This window comes from Monomorium pharaonis, chromosome 2 (assembly GCF_013373865.1).
Source record: "Monomorium pharaonis isolate MP-MQ-018 chromosome 2, ASM1337386v2, whole genome shotgun sequence".
NCBI lineage: Eukaryota > Metazoa > Arthropoda > Insecta > Hymenoptera > Formicidae > Monomorium > Monomorium pharaonis.
This window is the reverse complement of record NC_050468.1, coordinates 6,342,754-6,364,624: the sequence shown is the minus strand read 5'-3', so window position 1 is coordinate 6,364,624 and position 21,871 is coordinate 6,342,754. Positions and strand designations below refer to the sequence as shown.

Below are 21,871 nucleotides of genomic sequence, written 5' to 3'. Positions count from 1 at the left end.
ATGATTTTTTTGTATTTAATATGTAAGCCGATTTATAATGTGACAAGTAGTCAATTTTTTCGCCAATTGTCACTTAAAAGAATAAATTTAAACTTTTATTTTTTGATATCGTTTATTTTAAATGAGTAGAAATAGGGATCTTGTTAATAAAACTTTAATTCATGCAAATGTTTATTTGGATCCATTTTAGTTTGAAACTTATTTATCTAAAATCACAACCAAATAAAGTCACTTTTGCTGCGTAAGTCAAATTTTTCGTTGTTCTTCTGTAATTTGTTTTAGAAGTAAAATTCGAATATTCACGATTAAAATTTATTATTGTTGTTTCTGAAAAAAAAAGAATAAACCTAAAAAGCAGTTTTTTAATTGTCATAAACCTTAACCGGTATTGTAGAATCAAAATACCCTTGAAAAGAATAAATGTTGCAAAATTTCTTTTTATATTGTTGTACATGGCGTTTCTACACTAATTAGCTCCTTGATATTGTTTTGAATATTTCAAATAGCGTAAACGATAATTCACAATGATAACAATGCGCTTTAAATGCAATTCCAATAGACATCTTAATATTAATACCGCCATTACAATAAAGTTTGATATTTACCTAACGTATATAGCATACCCAGCACGCGTTCGGCACAAATATCCATTAACTCTCTGCGTTCGTGGAGGTGCCGCATTCAAGGTATCGAAGATTGGTGTGTCGAGCCATTAAAGTATTTGCTGTCGCTGCGAGTGAAGTGACATTTGAAAAACGGAATTTCCGCGATTTTTATGACTCCCACTCTCTTGCTCACAAATCCCCCTCGAATATATTTCCAAATAAAGCTTTCACCACTCTCTGCGAGCCTCGCTCCGCTGCTGTCGAGGAGTAACAAAAGCCTGGCGCGTTTCAGCGAGGCGCGGCGCATGAGAACACGGTCGTATTTTTTCCGCGATAAATCCATCAGCGTCGCGGCGCGATGCGTCTCTGGCGTCTCTGGTGCGTGCACGCGGGAGTCGCTCCCCCCGAAGTCGTGGACGAGCGATATATTAAGAAGGGGGTACGTACGGCGCGCGAGAGCCCCGGGGATGCAAGGCCGGGGGACTTTCCGCGCGTTAATCTCGCGTGTACGTTGCCCAAGCGGGCGTTTCTTGTCGCTTCAGCTGGCGTTGCGCGCCCCCCGGCTCGACCGGGGAATATTTGACGTTAATGATTATAAAGTAACCGGCACACTCTCCGCGCTCATCGGCTAATTGCACCGTTTTAAATGCCTCGCGGCGTTACGCCCGCGATGCCCGGTGTCGCGACGAAGCCGCCCGGGCAAGATTTACGAGTCGAACCAAACCGACGCGCCGTGTCGAGAGCCTGCTAACGCTTTTTGTCCCGTAATCTTCGACCGCGTTATTTTTATACTTCGTGCCTTAGCGTCGTCAGCCTTGTGTAGAATAATCGCCGCGAAAGCCGCGAAAATTTTTTAGCTGCGTCTAATAAAAAAAAAAAAAAGGGTCGAGGACACGTCGAGTCGCCACAAATAACGTAAAAATCGTGGTTGACCGTCCACGGCCACCACGGGTTTTGGTAGATGTTCCGCATCGCGCTGCCGTTAAAAATGACCGGCAATCTTTTCAGAGATCTCTTCTTCTGAGGGAGGAAGAAAAAGAGAAAAAGAGGGATGTTATTGCAGCGGTGATATTTTCTCGTTGCGGTAAACGTTCTTACTTAAAGAACGGCTAAGAACGGTGCATTGACTTTACAAATATTTACCGAATCGAGATACGAGTACGCCGGGGTTGCGCGGGTGCGGGTAACGCATGTCGCGGTGACAATAATGCCGCGCGACGATGTGGTGAGATTTGTCAGCGCGAGTGCAGCACATTCGGATGCGTCCAATATATTCGGCAGATTTTTAGAAACATATCTATAAATATCTAGCTCGCGCGCGATAGGTTATCCGAGAAAATTTGAGAAAGAGATATTCATCCGAGAATCATAAATAAATATACTTACGTCACGGAAATGTGAAAATGCACGTCTACGAATACTTCAAACCAATTGAGAGCCGAGTTCCTGATAGATGCAATGGGATATCATTAATGTTTAAACTGCATGCGCGCCCGTAAGCACGAGTTGCGTCATACGTATGCGATAAATTAAATAACACGTTCTGTAACGTGACGTATCAAGATAATTGTGGGAAATAAAGGAAAAGAAATAGAAGCGTTTTGTTGCATTCTGTTTGCAGTGTCTCTTGTCTGCGCAGTGTTGGAATTAAACGAGACGTTAAAAAGGTCCGAATATTTATAAAGCGTGTCGGTTTTTTATGCGTGTTGTTTATGTCTGTTCCTGCTAGAATTGCTTTATGTGCACATTTTTCTTTTTTTACACCGACCTGAGTGTGGTCTTCGGCGTCGCGTTAGGAATTCGCCAAGCCTTTTAGCAGGCAAATTATTTAAAGATAAAAGAAAGTCTGGGCATTCTGCGTAAACATTTTTTATCTTTTTGTGATGCTCTACCTACCATTACGATACATTATATATTTATTTCGAAAAGTGGAGACACACGGAAAGTACAATATAAAATAGCGTTATTAACATTATACTTGTGTTATTTAATGTGTTATTTATAATGTTTCGTACATATATACTCATAACTAGTACTAATAACCTCAGACATCTTTTTCAAGCACTCCTCTTGAATGGTACACACATTCACGGGTAATAAAGGTTGATTAAGATCATTGTTGCGTTATTGTAACACGTGATCGTCTATTATTTCTCGTTAAGGCTACCTTTCTTTATGATCAACAAGCATTGCGGATGCATCTTGGTTCAATTGATCTAATAGGAATTAATTGTGTTGTTCGTTATTATATTGCATGTGCGTCGCGTCCGAACAGTTTACCCGCACGTTTGCACGTGCACGTGTATAAAATTTACAATTCATATGCCTTATCCACCATTATATTGTCTATAATAAATTTGTAATAGTTTGCATAGCATCTAACTTTAATGAGATGTGCCATAGCGATTATTAGGCTTGTCAGACTCTTGCGATATCTGTTTTGCCACATGAAGAAAAACACACGTTTACGTTATCTAAAATGCATAGCTATGTGTTCGCAATTAAGTAGTTTATGTATGCATTTACGCAGACAAGACTTTATTCTTGCCAATTACCTGCGTCATAACGAAACGCGCTATTATATGTTTAAAGTCGCGATGATTCTTCTGATGTTTAATTTGCCGTCTGAATGAAATGAGAGTGCTTACTTTCGCTTCGCGAATACTCTCACTCGGTTTTGCGTTCACTCTACCTTCTCCCTGCGCATGTTTCCCGCGAAGACCATAATTTTTAAACGACTTTGTACGATTCGAGGTGCATCATTACTCCGCTGGTTGTCGACCACCAGGAATAACGATGTACGTACTCGATCATTAATTAAATTCATAATATTACACTCAACTAGTGTATATTATATTCAATATCTATATATATTTTCTAATTGATTTTAGACATTTTATAAATTTAGATATGTTTTAGCTACATGTGTTATTTTTACGAATTCTCTGTTTAGGTCTATGGCCTTGCGCCGTCGTTGAACGAGGGCACGTATGCCATCTCTGTGCCAAGTCCTATCTTGTTCCCGCAGCCATCTCTTGACAGCCCCAACAACGCTTTTGTCGTCTTCAACCCTTGTTCGCGCGGAACAAGGTTTGAGGATGAAAGTTTGAAGATGAAGATGAAGATTTGAAGAAGGCGTTGTTAGGACTGTCAAGAGTGGCTACGGGAACTAGATAGGATACAGGGATGGCATACGTGCTCTCGTACCGCGATGACACAAGCAATTAAACGGAGACTTTGTAAAAAAAAAAAAAAAAAAAAAAAAATATGTAGCTGAAACGTGCGCCATTGTGAATTTTATTTATCTGGAGAGCAAACAGTTCTCAATAAAAGTAATTGTAGGACGTTACTTTTTGAACAATTAATCTTCATATCTACGTCTGTCTCGATTATTCCGTAAGTGTGATCATATAACTTTTCCATCTTGACTTATACAAACGATTATAATGTATGTATATAATAAAACGATAATGTACATGTTTCTTTCGAAGTCGGTAGGACTGTCGATGTCAAAACATGTTTCAAAGAATTCTCGACGGTCGTTTCACGTAACCCTTTGTAAACGAAAGGGCGATGTTATTTGCGAAACGTTTTGTCGAGCTCGTAAGTTTAATAACGTCAAAAGATATACACGAAAGTATTCGAAGGAATTTTTTCGGGTCGCTCTATTAATCTCTTTTCGCACGGGCTATTTATCCTAGAAGGGTTGCCGCCGCTATTTGGAACCCTCGTTGTTAATATTTCTTCGCGCGAGGACACGAATGAAAAAGCCGGGTGCGACGAACCGAACTGGTCTAGATCTCAGCATTAGCGATGCGAAGATGCTTACACGTCCGTCTTCCGCGAGAGAGACATTTCTACTCGACGCGCTCGGTCTCTCCCTCTCTTTCGTCTCGTTCGATTGCAGAGTTCCATTTAGGTCGTCGCTGTCTGCTCTTCTCGTAGATGGCCTGAGAACCAGTTCCGTAAACGCCCTAGCGCGTAGCGCAAACGCGACTAGAGGCACTTTCGCTCCCTCTCCGGGGCCGAGCATTCGTTCCTCCTGGAACGAATAATTAGTTTTACCGTTTTGTGTTAATTCAAACGTTGGCCGAAAACTTTATATTTACACGAACGCGTCTAGATACTTTAAATTGACGGAATTACGTCTGAAGAATTTTACCATTTATTTCACTACTCTCAGTTATTCTTATTTGGACGTCTTAAGGAAATTTGTAGCTTATTCATTATTTTAGTTTGTCCATTTATTATTTTGAATACTACTTATTTTATGTACGTCATATTTTTGTTAATCGCAAATGGTAAAAACAAAAGTAGTAAGAACAACTTGAGTTTTTTTTTAAATCTGTTAAATTATAATGTTATAAAAGTTTTAAAATATTAGTTTTCTCGGTTTTGCATTTTTATGCATATCAAATTAATGAGTATGATTTATCGCTTTTATGCGGAATGTATTTTAGCGACAATTATTTTAAATAGCCATGCGGAAAGAGATTAGAGAGAGAGAGAGAGAGAGAGAGAGAGAGAGAGAGAGAGAGAGAGAGAGAATAACACGAAAAAATCCTTTCGAATTGTTTCGTGTACATCTTTATTTTATTTAAAATTGCAACACAACATTTAATTAATTATTTATTTTACTTGGAACGTACCAGGAAAAAAGTAACTGCGCAGTTTGAAGCTGATTCGCTTTTCTCTTGGGTCTTTTTTTTCACCGCGATTCTTTTTGTCTAATTTGAATACATCTCGTAACGCATTACGCACTTTCTATGGCGGCTCGCAATCTACATGCGCTAGCTCGGCTGAAGGCCTCCATAATCATGGTGAAATAAGCCCGCACAGCTGGCTCGCTATTGTCCCGTATTACGTAAACTTCACTACTCTCCAGTTGCATTATGCACCGACTTGCGAACTCGCGCACTGTAATTCGTGGACTCGTTGCCAGAAGCTCATGCCCGGCATTCACAAAAATGAAAGCCCTTTCAAAAGTCTGTTGAAGAGTCCTATAATGAACTGTGGAAGGAGATTGCCCGCGTTTACCTATTTTAGGACGGTGTTCCGAAATGAAAAACAGTTTTCTGCGCAAGCGTTCTCTCGCCCTCGTGCCTTTTTGTCTTCTTTTTATTCGTATAACGAGTAGTACGCCTCCACTCTACCTCCTCGGCTCGATACGCTGCATTCCGTAATTGCGTGCGAACGAAAGTCTCAAAGTCGATAATTAAACGCCGCTGGTGAGACTCGCCTCCCTCTCCACGGGGGAGGGGGGGGGGGGGATGGGGCGGGAGGAGTCAAAGGCATATAACGTCCAGGATTTGCCGACTTCGTCGTCCTATTTGCGCAATAATTTCGCGCGTGTAGCTTTTCCACCGGCTGCATAAATGTCACGCTCGGTGGGTATGTTACGCCTTGGCTCGAGAGTTGGCAAATTGGATTAAGCGGTGTATCCGGGGCTCAAGGAACTAATGGGTACTAGGGCCACCGGCTTCCGCTGACTATAAAGTTCGCTGGTTGGCTGGCGCCTACGCCGATGCCGGAGGTAACAGCAGGCGGCGGTGTGATTTCGGCTGTAGGGACTAGCTCATGTCGCTTTAAACTGTCACGCGTTGACAGCGGTCTACCGCCGCACCGGGGATATCTACCAAGTTTATTATCGCCGACGCAAATCCTGGTCGCGGCTTGGGCGCCGCTGCGGTTCTTTTACGCGGATCAGAAATTCTCTCGCAGCTTTAGTGGTGGATCTAGCGCGTGCTCGAGCGCAATGCGAAACGGGGAAAACAAGGGAGCGTATATATATCTTGTACTTCCCTCGAGCGAAAATAATCCGTAGGGGAAAACTTTCAATGAAAAATAAGAGATAAAGTCAAGGTGAACGTTCCGAAAGTCTCACTTATCGCTCAACAAGTTCTGCCGCGATTGCGATTTTTGTCTTGAGATATTTTTACTTCGTTTCAAATGAACATAATGCCAAAAGGAACATTTTAAAACTCGCTTGTTCCGCATGAGGCTTGCCTTCGATTGTGAGAGTTCCGAGAGAAGGGTTGCGTACCAGGTGCGCATTAATATGGATATCGATTCGCTATGTTTTTGTGTGATACGCGGGTATAATCTCATTATCGTGTAACAAATATGGATCAAGCAATAATGCGTTTCAGGCTAGGAGCTGCATGGTCCGTCGATTAAACTTCAGATTGTATTGTATGTGAAATTGTTAGGTCAAATCACACGCGAAATACACGGGAAACAGGAAACGCAATATACACTCGGTCCCCCCTGTTATGGATTTCTGCGGCTGTTCGGCTTATCTTCTTTAACTTTATCGATTAGCGGGGGAGTGTGAGAAATGGGTTAAGCAATGTATTAAGAGATCTCGACAGCTCGGGTTGCACACATGTAGACGATTGGATTTTCGGGAACATACCGCGAATACGTGACGATGGCAAATGTTACGCTTGCATGCGCGTCAATGCTCGTGGCAATCCGGCAGAATTGTCGGCGGTAGGACTCTTTAATGGCGCATTAGAAGCACTCAGCGTATGCTTCGCATACGCTCTCGTAATCCTCCTTTGGAGGCACAATTATTAAATTACATTTAATAACCTTTAATAGCTCGAATAAAAATCCGGCCCGGCGATTTGGTGGCGAGTTATTACTCCGTGGGGAGAAAGGGGAAAGGGGTTTAAAAATACGAGCGGCTACGTGCAATGGACAAGTTTCCGAAGAGCAGTTCGTCTAGTTGCTCAAAGTTCGGAACCTCACCTGGGCCGGTAATTCGCAAACTGAAGGCTGGATCTCTCTCTCTCCCGGAGATGGAGTTACGTCGAAATCATTCATTGGAAGACGGCCGCTAAAGAGGAAAGCGGAGGGAAGGGCGAAGTGACCGTTTGCTACGAATGAATAAAGTTTCCAAACAAATTTCACCAGGCGAGAGGACGTCGTTTGCAGCTTGGGATTCGCGGTAAACTACCGCGAAGGAACGCGCTCTGCCGCTATCAAACTCGACTTAGCCCCCTTAACGGTCGAGGAAAAGAGGTGAAATTGACGTGGGAAGAGGCGCCGCGTCGCGAGTTTGTGAGGTGCGCGCCGAAAGGAACTGGCGAAAAACTTGGAGTCGTCGCTAAATGCCATAACTATCCCGCTTAAAACGCGCGGCAAATGCCCTTCGTGACGGGCATTAGCCGTTCCGTTCTGTCTGCGGGGACGGCTAACAAAATTGGATTCCGCCCACGGAGCGGTGTTACAACGTCTCGTATGAATAAATTCATTCACTTTGGTCCCACCGCCGCCCCTGCTCTCCCTCTCCTTCTCCCCCTCTTCCCTCCCCCTCCTCTCGCTCTCTATGATCTTCCCTTTATCCTTATGCCCTTTTAGCATTCATGCCGGAATGAGACTGTTCTCGGTGCATTTATTGCGCCGCGCGCGGCCAGGAACAAGAGCGCCGTTTAAAGCGTAATTCGAAAAATGGAAAATACGCGGGTAGTCGCCTTTGATAATGTAATAGTTTGAATAATTGTTCCGGTAGTCGTCGCTCTCCGGGGTGAAAAGAGGAAGCGTCGCGCGTGAAATTGGCGCCGCGGGCGAATCGCGTTATACGCAGTCACACAAAATGTGTACGTGACGCCGTGCATCTCGTTTCCAGTGGAACATTCAACGTCGCGATCGCCCCGTGCATCCAAAGCGGCGTTTAAACGTGCGTTTAAACGACCGTGCAACATTAATATTTCGTTAATGAAAGACTTACGAAGACCGGCTATAAGGTGGACATGAATATTAATATTACCTTAGATATGAATATTACCTTAGGTATGAATAGGCATGAATATGAATAACTTTTTATTTTACCTCTCTTGAATCATAATAGAGTTTTAAAAGTTAAAGAGATTTCGAGTAACAAGTGCTGCCCCGTTATCTTTTATCGTCATGTCTGTACATTCAATTTGATGGTGAAAGGCTTCGGATAATATCAGGAGAGTAATGTCTTAACGACTATGTGTTATTATCTATTTGTCGCGTCTCACGCGACACACGTACCCTACTTCGTGTGTGGTTTTAAATTAGCCGGCATTGCTTGCACAACTTAACGAGCTACGCTAATTAAGATGATGATGACCGTACAGTTGATAAGCATGCAACGACGAGGCTTCGCTAATTATCGCGTGTGCTATACTAGTGATTATCGCTTTTTATATTAGCCGGCATGAACTGGATAATTAACATGCAAGAATACATTAACATACGCGGAATTTCGTCATAAATCAAGCATGAGGACTTGCAATGTAGCCCACGGTATAAATCGCGGAGAATTTCGAATATGTTGCGTCTAAAATTGCACGAGTCCTCCTTAATTAATTCGGCTCACGTTTCAGCCAAGTGGCTACCGAGAATAAAAATACCACTACTTTTGACGTCAAATGTTACGTAATAATGGTTATAGTTCAAAAAGTTAAATCCCCCCCGTCGCGATGTAATTGCGCCGCTATCCGAGTTCCACGACTTTTGTCACGATATCCACATTCCGGGTAGGAAAAACGCGATTCTCGTGCCCGGCCGCAATCATTAAAGGAATTAACGTGCGCAAGAGATAACCGAGCTAAGGAGATTCACATTTCTAATTAGTCGTAGGAACGCGATATCTCCTTTTATATGCCGCCGCTTGGGGAGAGAGAGAGAGAGAGAGAGAGAGAGAGAGAGAGAGAGAGAGAGAGAGAGAGAGAGAGAGAGAGAGAGTGAGTGAGCGGAAGGCGGAGGGCATTTGCATGAGAGATGTTCGAGAAATCGGCTGGCGGCCAAAGTAGCGAGACTTTGGCGAGAAAACTGGCTTCCGGTGGAGCAATATTCCGTTCCGATATACCCGCAACGTATTCACGGTCCGCACGAAAATTGGGTTAACATTTAATTCCGATAAAGGCTTCGTAATTCTCCCGTGGGGACGAGATTGCGGAATTATTTTGTATTTTTTATTCGTTTTTCCAAGGACCCGTATCTGTACCTCAGGAACCGTACTATCTTTAATTACATTTACCGGGAGCAAGAAGCATCGATTTATGCGTGGTATAAATTTGTACCTTTATTAAAGGATACATCACAGAGGTACGTGGAAAGGTTTCCACCGCAACCTGAAAACATGCAAAATTATTTCTTCCAAAGTTTTTCTATATTCGTTTAAATGAGAGTTACAGCTTCTGTTCCCGTTCCCACTTCCCAGAAACTAATATGCACCTCTTACGCGCACATACGTAGTAATAAGCGACTTTAGCCCTCCGATAATAGATAAGCGCCGAGGAGAGGAAAAAAAAAAATGTTCCTAAATCCTGAGCGTTCTCGCGTTCGCGTGAAAACCGTGTTTTCCCGCAGCCGGCGGTCGTTTCGAGATTCTTATTAAAACTTTGCGGCGCAACACTCGTAACTCGTGGTTACGCTGCCCTGGCCGTGGAGAAGAGCGGCGTTATATACGCACGCGTTGTTATAGCGTTGGAAAAGAAAACGCGCCGGACAATGCGCGATGAGAAAAACAGAGAAGCCTCTCTCGCTTAAGGGAGACGTCGTATCAGGAACATGCGCGCTCGCGATGCGCCACCGGAGGGGCAGATGGTTCGTGACTCGCGATAAGAACGCTCCTCATCATCCACAAAAAGCACGAGTCTCTCTCCTCTCTTTCTCTCTCTTTCTCTTTTGTATTTTTTTTTTTTTTTTTGTACAACAGCTTGAAAGAGCGACGCCGGAGGCGAAATTTTCATGCAGAAGACAGCGCGCGAGGGGAGGAAAAGACGCGGTGATTGAAGCGTGCGGGCCGTGTGTAGTGGCAGGTGCCCGCCATATATCGCAAGGATCAATCCCGACAATCGAGCACCGGAGGTGCATCGTCGTCTCGGGACGCGACGGGAAACCGAATGTGATCGATGGTTCGCGGATTGATCCCGGGGCTTGCGAAAGCGGGAATGCAGCGTATCGTAAGAGGATTTCCCGCGTTAGGATCGTCGCCGACGATGGGAAGTATGAAACACACAACGTTGCGCGACACGGAATGCAGCGAGTCGAGTGTGCATCGCACTCGATGTTTTTGTCGGGAGGAGAGGATTCCCGCTCGCCATCGCGCAGCCTCAGCTCGCGGCTGTTATTTAATGCAGGAGTTGGCATGCCATTGTCGTGCACGCGTACTGAAAAGTACCGCGCGCATTTGAGAAGCGCGAATGAATGAATTACCCTTTGACGATCCGCGCGGATGACGCGCGGTAATGCCGGGGGACATTCCAAGCGGGGAACGTATATCGCTCTTGAAAGACTAAACTTCATTCGCGCGTTCCTGGCTCCTCCGTTTCCGAGCCGCGAGCTTTGGGGGCAGGGGGGAGGGGGGGGGGAGACCCGCCGTCGTAACACCCCCGGTAGTCGCGGCGGCGGCGGCGTAAGGAACCTTTGAGGCTCCTCCGATAGACTGATTTAATGCATTCGCGCGCGGGGGTGGCGTACGTTCGTTCCCATCTACTCCTTTTTATTCCGAGGGCTTTTAAATGGCTGTCGAGCGGACGCGATTACCAGCAGCAGCGGGTGCCTGCACGTCGTAACTAAAGCGCGCGGCAGCCATTTACACTTTCGCGTCGCCACGCATTTATCGTCGGTTCTCCGATCACGAGAAAAACGGGCACGACGTCGGTTTAATCCGCCTCTCTCTGTCTCCGTTCTTCTGTCAGGGTAGATCCCTCGTGTCGCGCGGCCACAAACGAACTTGCTGGTTTGAGAAAGTACTTTCAGACGGAAGAATCGTTTTCTCGACGCGCTTCGTCAATGCCGCCGCGTTACGCCCTTCAGACTTTTCTTATAAACCAGTGAAGCGACCCGAATCTTTTGCATGCTCCATTTTATTGGTATTCAATGAATGGAGAATTTCACGTTTCTCCCCCCTCCCTCCCCCTCCCCTCTCTCTCTCTCTCTCTCGTCCGTCGGCAAAGTTGGGTTTTACGAAAATTTGAGGAAAGGTGGCAAGGAAAGAGAGTGCGGCGATGCCATGGGTGGTTATACGTGGGGTTATTACACATGCATGTGCAACGTGTTATTAACACAGCGATATTTCTATTCCCAAGACATCGCCCGGAGGCAATTACGTTGATTACCTGCGCGCGATGCAGCGACATATCCGTAGGCGCTAATCAGCCCGCGCGAGGGAACGATCGAATCACTCCGCTCGAACGAATGATTGATCATCGAACGAGCGGCACAACCGAGGCACGGGCCTGTTATAACGCGTCATATTTCTCCTCATCCACGCTACACCCGGAACTACCGGGCATTTCCCCCGTCGCCCCGGCTTAACGACTTTGGCGGAAATTCGCGCCTCGTGTTTAGCGTAACGAGCCCCTGTCTGATTCTGACATTTTGTTTGGGCACACACTTGTATGTCTACGTTCACGAAGCAGGGCAAGACAGACATGCCGAGCGTGTCAACACCCGAATATGGGATATATTTGCCGCATTTAACCACTTAACCACGTGCACGTATTCGCGTGACGTTAAGATGTTAACGTACATGTACGGTTTATTTCGTGACATTTAATATATTCGAAATTATTACGACATATATTACGCATATTGAGATGGGAGACTTGAGATGACAGATTAATATCAGAGTGATTTTGTGTTTTACGATTTTTAATTTATAAATATTTTATTTTTAAAAGATGATATGATTTAATTAATTTAGTCGAGTTAATCATTTTCCGTTTAAAGTGAAAAGACTAAATTATGCAGAATATCCTAGATTAATCGAATTAGATTTTAAAGAAGATTTCTTTGATGAATTCTTAATTGATTTAGTGCTTAGCAAAAGTATCAAGAAGATTTTATATATTAATAAATTTTCTTGTACATATTTATATTTCTTAGCAAATTTTTATCTCCCTTTTTTCTTTGCAAGTGTAATATTACTTAATTCATTGAAATATAATAAATAATAGAAATTTTCCTACTTGCAAAAACTTCGCAGCCAGGAAATATAGTTGACTTGTTGAGGAAAAGAAATTTAAGATTTGTCAATGAGAAAATAAAAAAGGAATACGAATAAAATGTGCAACGTATCTGTGATTTCTGAAAATATAAGAAATTATAAAATATATTTTTTCTTTGACATCTATTTAATGAAATAAAAACTAATGAATAAATAATTATATTTACAGTAAAAATTAGAAAGAGTAATACGGAGCAATTATAATTAGGAGTTGAGAGGTAGCAGAAGATAAAATATATTTTACGAGATAGATGATCATGTCTATATTTAACGATTCGTCCGTTCCAACGGTATTCCATCGATTCAGTCGGTAGGGGTTTCTTGTGACGCTATCTCGATATAACCAGATGGAAACGAGTTCACCGTCTTGTTCCACGAATAAAAAAAAAAACGTACTTACGTTCAATTAAGGCATGTTACTGAGCACGATCTCGAGCCAAGGTTGATACCAAGGCTGAAGTACCACTTTACGAACCTTATAAGTATCGCCGGGACGGCGTGACCTCGTATTAATTTATCAATGGAATCAACTCCGACGCAATGTTGTTAGACCGATTACAGATTTCAAGACTGAGAGCGTGTACGGAAACAGGTCGATAATTTCCGCACCGACAGAGCTGATAAGCTGATAATGAGCAAAGCGGATTGTGTATTGACTTATTAAGTCCTTCGTATAAACCATTGAGTTTATATATGCAAATTGGCATTATTACCAGCTCGTGCACTGTACACGATCAATTGAATTTGCATTTTACGTCCTTATTTTGTTACGATAATTCTAGTTTTTCATTATCGATTCGCTAAATAAGGCTATATCGAATGTTTATGATAAAAATAATTTTAACACTTTAATTCTATATAATTAATAATGTAAAAAAAGCACGAGTATATCTTTCTTATTTTTTCTATGAATTTTCTATGTATTTTCTAAGAATTATCTTATTCTTAGGACTCTCGAAATATAAATTGTCAATACATAATTCATTATACACGTATTCTTTGTACGATTTTATAGGAATTGCAATATATTTTTGTCTATAGCTTTATATTAGCCTTAGTGCAATCACGTGCTTCCAACACGACACAGACAAATGTCCCAAACGCTCAGATTACAATAGATAATTACTAACAACTGCTTAGTAGACAGGTAGGTATGATGAGGATGAAATTGGGGGCGCGGTTGCAAAGAAATCGCTTTCAATAACACCATCTGTTTTTAATGTTATGGTCGACATCGCGCGGATAATACTTCGGGCATTCGCATATTGCAGTCGTTTATGCTTGGAGGGTTATTCAGGATGTTAGCACAACTCTCCCTTGCGCCGCGTATCTAATCGCATCTTTCCCAAACACGTCTCTCCCTGCATTTTAAGACACAGATAATAGAGATACATTTTAAATGAAGGGCTACACGGCGCTAGTAAAGTAATAAATGTTACATAAGCCAACGTTAAAGTAAATTTTACCAATCTCGCGCTCGCGCCACCCCTTGCCTAGTTACGTCACTGGTCATTTACTTGAAGTTCTACTGCTATATGATTATCTCGAGAATTACCGGACGGTAGCGGGATGCGCGCAGCGTCCAAAACGCATAATTTTGTCCAAATAACAGGGTCAAAACCGGAGGCGGATTAAATTGCGTCCGGAACACGGGGGGCTAAAGGACAATTAGAATCTACCGTCGACCGGTCATGCGGGTATCAACTGAGAGAGCGCATTGTCTCTCTTTATCTTTCTCTCTTTCTCTCTCTCTCTCTCTCTTTTCCTTGTGCGCGAGTTAGATAAAATAAATCCGTCCCGAACTTTCGCCGCGTCGCGTATTGTGACGCTGCGCGGCGTGGAATTAATTATAAGGCTGAGAAGGGAATTGCTACGAGCCGGTCTGACGACGAGCGTCTGCTGTGATCGAAGACGCCTGGAAACGGGGTTAACTGCCGTGATAATTATTATTCCACCCCCGGCTCTAGCGGCCGCTGCGCGAGCGATTGAATTTCGAGCACGCGCGAGCGCGCGAGATTCACGTGGGTCGGTCGTACCTCGCGCAAGACGAGGACTAATTAATATCGTGCCGGTCGAATAACTTAGCGTACGCCTCGGCACGAAGGGGTTGCGCTCCTAGGCTCTGAAAATACGACGGCTGTCCTTCCCACGCGGTCACGCGAGGGCTCGATCCGATCATCACGCGCGCATTACGCGGCTTTCACAACGCCGCAGCGATTCGCGATGCGGACGCGGAAGAAGAGATAAAAAGTCAGTATGAAACCCAGAATAAAAGAAGAATAACCAATAACGCGATTATATGAGAAGATGAGAATAGCCATAAGAGGATATAATTCCCCAACGTTATTTTAGTATCGCATTCCACCTTAACCAAACAATTTTTTACTTCCGTGTTGACATTTTTTAGAGTTTAGTGCGTACGGTAATAACGATGATTATTTACCTTTGAGATTGAAACTAGAAGTTATCTGGGATCTTTGATGCCTTTGATCTTCTTGATTACGGGAGGATTGAGAGGAAGCAAAAAAAAAAAAGAAAAACGACGCGAACGGTCGGTCAAGGGATCCGATTAACCAAAGAGTTCGATCATTTACATTTTCTATTATTTACTGGATGCTAAGGCGAATATTGCTTCGGGAAATTTCGTATCTACGGCAAACTGTGCGGAGTTTCCTGCTTGTATTTTCGTGTCGTGTAGACGGACGAAAGTATATTAAAGATTTGCTTGTTCAAGCAGGAGATAAAAATAAACATGGCGTTTGGGAAGTAGCTTAGCCGGAGGACCTTTCGAAGTCAGAATAAATACTTTGCCTGCGTGAAAATTCCGCAAGCATCGTCTTTCCCTTCGACGGAAGGTCTCCAGTCCGCCCGAGTTACCCGAGTCGCTCGCCAAAAAACGATGTTTCAGAGTATCATAAAACCGATACGCTCGTGTGCGTTTTATCGACTGCGTTTCTACGAAGTGTTCAACGACGCGGAATGCATCGCGGTATATATCTCCCATCCACCGCAATTAACTTTTTAATAAAGCTTCGCGCGTCCGAACGTTGCGCGGGCGCATTTTTCGCAGCGAAGCGGCGCGTTGGGAAATTGATTCCTGTCGCCGCGCCGCGCGCCGGTCGCACTCTTCTTTTTTTTTTTCCCGCCAGGCCAGGTGTGTATTCGGCTTTATCGTTACCCACGGCTGCCGTCGACGAGAAGCGGCATTCTTCCCGCTTGCATGCCTGCCGCAAGATAAGATACATCCACGGTCATTAATAGCAACCGAAACGCCGATAAAGCGGTGGTACGAGCGGAACGCTCGACGTCGCCGAATTTTCCTCCTCGGCTTGTTAGCCTGAATAAATCGCGATAGCCACCCCCGTAGTCGTGTTTGTTTACAATTTCGCCGGTGAAAGCAACGAGGAGGTCCCACGGTGCTCCTGTAGCGTCCTAATTGGATAATAATAATTTTGTTATCGCGCGAGATGATAAATAGCGGCCGCGCGCGCCTCTTTAATCTAATTCGCCGATGGCGGCCGCGGAGTGCTTCGGCCGGAATTAATATAATACGTCCGCGAAATTACGGACATTGGCTGAAGTCTTCGGAAATTGAAGAGGTAGAGAATTTCTTCGGAAAAATGTTACAAGCGTGAGGATTATCAGATGTGAAACGTTAGCAACGATTTACACCTGCATTAATGATTCTTTTGATATAACAGCTATTTTTGTGATGTATTTCGTCAAATAACCCAAATACTTTTTGTTTAAAGCCACTTTATTTGTGTCCTGAAATAAAATAGATTTTAACAAAAAATATCGCTTGAAACGAATATTTGACGAAATATTTCAACCGAGTACACAGATTGAAAAGTAGCTCTCTTTCACAATGTTTTTCCGCAGAGATCCTCAATTAATTCTGGCAGTATCAAGCTTCTTTTCTTGAATATGGTAACGAATGCCGCAGAGTTTCCGCTGCTATTAAAACGGGAAGAAATGGCTCGCGAAGTAAAGCTCCTAAGTTTCTTACTACTATTATATAAGTATAACAAAAGTATAACAACACATATAAGCACAAATAAAAGTATCAAGTGAAATTACTTTAGTTTAGCATTATTATTTTATATTTATAACATGCTTTGCAATTGAACAAGTCTTATATTTAACTGTTGGACTTGCTAAATTCTGATATGAAGGAGATAAAAAATTTTAATATTTATTCGTATAATATTTTAAAATTATTTCGAGAAGCGTTAATATTGTATTTTCCATATTTATTTTCATTTATGTGGCACATTTTTATATTGAAAAATCTTTTAGTAGGATTCTCTTCGGCCTTATACATCTATAAGGCGCGATATATATTTTTCTTAATTTAAAGCGTCTGAAATTGAATTTCACCGAGATAACACCAATTTCAATTTCTGGCTAAAGATTAAATATTCTTGATCGCATTATGTCGCATATTTTCTAGAGGCATGGCTCAATACCAGGCGGCTGTTCCGATCGGTCGCGCCGGAGAAGAATAAATACGCGCAGATTGCGACGAAGAAATCCATGCAATTACGCCGCGTTGCGCTTAGCGCCGCTATCGGAAATCCCGATAAACCGCAATCAGGGGTGAGCACCGTGATTAAAGCCCTGTGACGGTAATAGCGCCGATATAGCGCCGTATATAAATAGAATCCGACGTTGAATCGTTAATGGTGGCAATTCGTGTGTTCCAGAGTGGCGGTTGTAACAATATTTATGAATAGCGGCCGGTTTAAAACCGCGTATAACAGATAACTTTGATAAATATTTGCGCTGAATCCGAAAATCGTGATAATTTGAATGTTGCTGCCATTGCTCGTGTAAAATCGAGAGAACGAGAATTGCTCGCGCAAACGGCCGATTACAGGAATATCTGTTAAATATCCGTGCGGGCGCGCGCGCGTTAACTTTCTAAATTCCTTCGATAAATAATCTAAATATCTTCCCGGGACTTTTTCTTGACATTTTATATCCGCCCGTAAATCCCGGTTCAATATCGAAAGACATTCGCAGGCAGTTCGAGAAATGAAGTTACTCGGTTTCGGAATGTCCCTCGAACTGGTCGATAAAATCCGTGGAATTTGCTTTACGGGGGACATTCGATGTCCTTTGTCTTAAACACCGTTACCTGCAATGTGAGTTTCTAAAGGCGGGATTTTTCGAAGAATTCCTCAGGCGGTATTGAAAGAGACGTCGCGGAAACGAAAGTGGAGAGAGAAAGAGGGGGGGAGAGAGAGAGAGAGAGAGAGAGAGAGAGAGAGGTGGAGGAGGAGATTGGAGAAAACGTGTAAAGGCGGAACGGGGCAAGTCAGGCCAGTCGAATCGCCGCGCCGCGCCGCGCCGTCTTACAAAATAATGCGCCGGCGGATCTGCGCCGTGGCGGTGTAATTAATTAAGATAATTTATGAGTGCAGCCAAGACGTAGAGCAGCGCGGTGGTTAATGTTTATCGCTTACGACGCTCGTATCGGCAGCATAATTTATCTCCGACCGGCCACCGCGTCGCGTCGCGTCGCGTCGCTCGCACGATTTACTACTACCCGCTTGCTAATTTATTTGGGAAATAATAATCGTTCGGTGGCAGATGGCGATGGCGTTTTTCTCCCCTGCGCTGCACTCGGGATAACGTATTGCGCGCAACCATCACGTGCCGAAAACTCGTCGCGGTCCCAGCGGCTGAGAACGGGCGCATTTTGCAAAAATTGCTCCGCTTAGCGTCACGGTATAATCGCTGACGATATCGGTATTTAACCATGGATACAGATGGCAAGCACGGCCCGTGAAACAATAAAATTTCTGATAAAATAGCCAATATACCGCGACACTGAAGGGGAGCGGGAGGAGAGAGAGAGAGAAAGACAGAGAGAGATAGAGAGAAGGGGAGGGGGGTAACAGGTGCGGTCATTAACACCAACTGTAAACATTTAATTAGGCAACACTTGGTCGCTGTAATCCTCGGAGGGCGCGTGGCGGCGCGGGAGGTTAAAATATTAACCGAAGAGTAAAATGACGATCGCGGCGCCGCAGGCGCAATTGCGGCTATTTGACGAAGAAAAAAAAAAGGGGAAAATTAATTAATCGCCGGATTTTTTAATCGCTGGCGAGCGAACGAACGAGCGTGGACGACGCGCCGCGCCGGCGGCGTTTAACGGCTGATTAATGCCGGGTAGTCTAATTCTCGCAATCACGACCATTCGCGTCGCGTCTCGAGGAGCATTGAATTAAATTGGTCTACTTGTTTCTTATTGCGATTCGCCGTCCTCTCCCGAGACGGATCGTCGCCGCGCGCTGAGAGAAGAAATTGTTTCTCATTTTAAATTTAGAATTCGGAATCGTCGGAACTTCAAAGAGGCCCCTTAATTGCGCATCGAAATAGGCAAAAAATTAAGTCCTCCCTCACCCCGGAAGTAAAGAGATGAGAGCGCGAGAGCCCGAAAAGTTGGAGAGGAGAGACGCCCGTTCGACACCTGAGACCTCCGTTGATCGTCGCGACGCGGCGGGACGGCGGCGGGGCGGTTGCAAATGTGTCCGCACGTAGGTTGCAAGTGTGCCGCCGCTACACACTATTTCTCTCGCGCAATCAAATACTTCCGCGGATGAATATTCACGCGTTACCGCCGGGCAGCTGTACCAACTGAAAGTTAAAGCCAATTCAGAAACCGGAAAAGTAAAACGACAACGTACATACACAGAGACGGGGGGGCGCGCGAGCGCGGCGCACGTCCGGATAAAATTTACCCTCCTGTTATCCAGTTCGTACGCGCATACTAAACACCGCCCCGTGTGGCAAAGTGCATTCTCTTTCCCTCGCACTTTATTGCCGCCCGCGGCCGTTTAGCGCAATAAATTAGACGCGGCGACGGTAAGCGCCGTGTTATACTGACGATCAAAGGTAATTTGATTTATGTATCTCACCCCTGCTGCGAGAGAGCGTGCGATGGGGGGATCCACGGCGCCTTGGAGATTCGACTCGTTCCCCAAAACACGGCGGATCCGCGGCGCGCTGCACACCCACACGCCCGACACACCTACGAACTCCGTGTAATTAACGTAAAGACGCGCACGGTTGCCCGAAGTTCCTGCCACATCGACCGTATAACGTGACGTTATAATAGAAACCGTAGACACGCCGTCTCAGACATAGGTCAAATAACGAGAATCACGGGACCGTTTCAGACGTCGTACGCAAGTTTCCGCAAGTCTCGGCACTAAACCTACGAATTTCCGCGACGCCATTGAATGCACGTCTGAACGACGATGCGATGCACAAGGAGACGGGCATTCCGGGGGATGATCAAACGGCTTTTCCTTTGCGAAAGAAACGCTTTAGCTATTTTAAGTTCCAGCATTTTATTAGAAACGTAAAAACCGTTACGATATACTCAGAGAGATATATATTCTCGTTAAAAATTATGAAAAATGCTTACAAAACTATCGACGTTTTGTAATAGAAAATAAATAATACTGCAAAATAGTGAATAATTGTTTGCTATCTTTTCATTACTTATAAATTTATGTTTATCGAAATTTAATCGTCAGATTGATGTTAAAAATTATTACATGCTAGTACGATGGATCTAATACATTTGTTAATTTTCACAAGAAAAAAATACCATAAAGTTGATACGTGATGCATCATATATTTTCATCGAAATGATACAGGTGAAAATGTTTCCTAAATCTGTTACGCGTATTCTGTTCTTGAATCTCCGGCGAAATTGTAACGTTAAGCGCTTTACGGCACATTTCAGAAAGACATATTAAAAAGAAGTAACGCATGTCACTCACGCTGCTCCAAAGTTAAAATACTCGACACACGTTCCGATAGACGTGAGCTTATCACAATGCACATAAACGAGTCAAAGTTATCCGGAAAAGCAAACTTACGCCGACTGACTGTAACTTTTGTTTCGTAATGCGATAAAATGGCTTTCCATCCGTTTCCGAGGACGAGGACGGCTTGTGTCGTATCTTGAGTGAGCGGCATGCAGATAACATCTTTAAATTTAGAAAAGAATGGCGATGAAGGGATCCCGCGTGCCAGCTGGTGCCCCGATACGATTGAACCTGGCCGGAAAACAGGGTTAATCTTGTCAAAGAGCTCGACGGCAGGATCTATCGGGATCTCTCGACGGCTTCACAGCGTACTGTGCAGAATTCCTCCCCCGTCCTGCGGATTTCCGTGCTGCGGAGAGGCAGAACGGTGCGACGTGATTGTCCCCCCGTGCGCCTTCATTTAAATTATTCACCAGGCAGAGAATACTGAAGCGCGCGCGCGCGCGCGCGCGTGGTGCGCAAAACGGATGGGAGGCGGCACAGACTCTCCCCGGCACTCTGTTGGAAACGAAGTGACGTTCGTCCCGAAACTCATTTTCGAGCACAAAGGAGTCGCCGCGAATAGGCGAGGAGTTGACGCTTATTAATAAGTACTGATATTGGCTCTGCTGCGAATGTGTGGCGAGCGCATATAAACGAGCTCGCGGGAGGAATCGACCTGAATTAATATGGAATTCCTTCGCGGGCCTATTCATCTTCCGCTCGATTTCAGCAGCGACGATATAAAAATTTTATGACCCACTGTCACAAGAATACATCCCCTGGCATAATGTCGTCTTCCAAATATTAGCTTAACTCTCCGTTGTAATAAGATTCGCAAATATAATTCCACTTTTGGTAAAGCCTTTTATGAATTGAAGTAAAGTGGATCTTTGTGGATGTAAAAAAAATTCTTTTTTATTAGTAACAGATCTGTAATATTTTTTTTAGGAAGAACACAGATAAATAAATAAGTAAATAAAATGTTCTGTAAGTATAATTTTACTGTCGCTACTTTTTTACTTGTATAGCTAACCATTTTTATTTATTGACTATTAAATAGCAATTAATGCAACGAAAGCGGTAAATATGCTTTCTGAAGTTGTTGCGGCGGGAAGTAGATGTCGAAAAAGACGGGCGTCGTTAGCGACGATGCTCGGTCGTGCATATCTCTTATCGCAAACCCATTAAAGCGCGCTATCAAACATAACGTCGCTTTGAAGCCCGGATTAGTTGCCCTTTGCGGAATTTCGATGGCCAGCAAGATCAACCGTTGTAATATCGTTGAGCACCGGGTTGCATCGGCCGGACCTGATTGCTTACCAGGGATTAAAGGGCTTATGTGCGGGTGCGTGTCCGCTAAACGATGCAATTTATCTGCGACGTGTCGCGAAGCTCGACGAGCCGTAATATTGCCGGTGAGTTATTAAAGGGCCGAACTTGAGGGG

The 21,871-nt window shown here is 44.0% G+C and overlaps 1 protein-coding gene and 1 long non-coding RNA gene across 10 annotated transcripts in view; one reads left to right on the top strand and one right to left on the bottom strand.

The window, feature by feature from the left end:
* The window catches only part of LOC118644417, a 47,136-nt gene extending 42,811 nt beyond the window's left edge, over positions 1 to 4,325 (bottom strand). Inside the window, exon 1 of the long non-coding RNA XR_004962229.1 lies at positions 606 to 4,325. This is a non-coding gene — a long non-coding RNA (uncharacterized LOC118644417). The remainder of the gene's footprint in view (positions 1 to 605) is intronic.
* LOC105830824 (histamine H2 receptor) overlaps positions 1 to 21,871 on the top strand; it is a 172,653-nt gene that overhangs the window by 113,837 nt on the left and 36,945 nt on the right. The window lies entirely within an intron of this gene.